Genomic DNA, 1,674 nt, shown 5'->3' on the forward strand with positions numbered 1-1,674 from the left:
TGGGGGCACAACTACGGTGGAGCTTTAGGGCCACGCTAAGAAAAAAACCTTAAAAAGTCATAAAATTACGAGAATAAAGTTGTAGTATTATGAGAATAAAGTCGAACGAGACTTTTTTTTTTACCGCTCTCGTTCATTTAAATTTTTTTTCTTCCAAGAGTCGGATCCACAACGCGACCTGTCAATCACTCCAGTAGGCGTGTCAGCAAATGACTGATCCAAAGTTAAATGAGTCGTAATATTATCCTAACTCCGACACGATAAAGCAGCAGGTTTACTGCATTTTAACTGCGGTAAAATGAAGAATGTTGAGCATCTTGTTAAGTTATACTTTGGTATTGGTTTTACAAATAAGGAGATAGTTGACAGGTCGCATTGTGGCTCCGACTCATGGGAAAATAAATAAATAAATCAACGAGAACTGTAATTTTTTTTAAAAGTCTCATACGACTTTATTCTTGTAACATTGACTTTATTCAACTTTATTCTCATAATTTTATGGCTTTTACTTTTTTTTTCTTAGCTTAGCAATGTAATTTTTTTTTTATTTTTTTTATTAGCACGGCCCTAAAGCTCCGTCGTACACAACAAAGAATTTGCAGCCACTCGAAATAAGTGAATCGTGCGTTAATGTGGCGCTCTGAGCTCGAAAGTGGGAGGCTTGGATGACTAGCGGTGAGAAATCGTTTACCATAACTGGCCGCATGCGAAGAGCGACTTTTGCTCCATCCGGAAGGCGAAACATTTCAGCAAAAAAAGAAACTGTCCAGATGACCTGACTGAAAATTGTTGGATAGCCATTATTGACTTCCTGGTGGGCTACTGCTTTTTTTTTTTTTAAACCAGCAGTGTTACAGGCACTGCTCAGAAAAAAAACATTTACTGTAAGTATTTGTGTATTTTACCGGTACGTATTTAATTAAAGTTTAAAAACACTTTCTGTGTAAATATCTCATGTTACAACGTGGACATCCGCAGCTTAAAAAAAATAAATAAATCACTGTAATGCAACTTTGATTGTTATGTGCTGCTGATTATCCATGCTGCTGATCTCATGCTGTTGATCATTTCATGCTGCTGTGTTCATTCATTTGTACTCATCCACCCACAAAGACTCATGTTCGTGCCGCTGTTGTTCAGCGTTTTGTTTTGCACTATTGGCGACCAGCGTATATCTTAGATCTTTTATCGTATCGTTCCGTTCGTTTAGTGTTTATCTTAGATCCTTATTTACCGTTTATTTTTACACTTTTTTTTGCTATTGTTGGATGTAACTGAGACCCTGTGTACACAATTTCATTCCACCTCATGTACCACATGTGACAAAGAACCTTGACCTTATAAAAAGCGGCCTATACATGTACAAAATTATTATTATTTTTATATTTGGTGGGCGTGGCTTATATTCAGGTGCGCTCAATAGTCTGGAAATTACGGTACAAACCACAGCCTACCATCCTCGATCAAGATGCACGTTCTCATGCATTTCTTGCAACAGATTTTTTTTAGAACTCCAAACTCAGTAGAGAATTGAAAATCTTGATGTAAAAGGAAAGCCAATAGCCAAGTAGTAAACATTTGCACCCTCAATAAATACTGTATATACATTTTGTTTCTTCTTCTGCACTCCAGACTCAACAACCTGTTAAGACACATTAAAATCATAGAAAATCT

The 1,674-nt window shown here is 36.6% G+C and overlaps 1 protein-coding gene across 1 annotated transcript in view; it reads right to left on the reverse strand.

Annotated features, from left to right (window-relative positions):
• Positions 1-1,674, reverse strand: part of LOC119424390 (interferon-induced, double-stranded RNA-activated protein kinase) — a 16,446-nt gene that overhangs the window by 8,421 nt on the left and 6,351 nt on the right. The window lies entirely within an intron of this gene.

The sequence above is a fragment of the Nematolebias whitei genome, chromosome 1 (assembly GCF_014905685.2).
Source record: "Nematolebias whitei isolate Nwh7 chromosome 1, NemWhi1, whole genome shotgun sequence".
NCBI classification, from domain to species: Eukaryota; Metazoa; Chordata; class Actinopteri; order Cyprinodontiformes; family Rivulidae; genus Nematolebias; species Nematolebias whitei.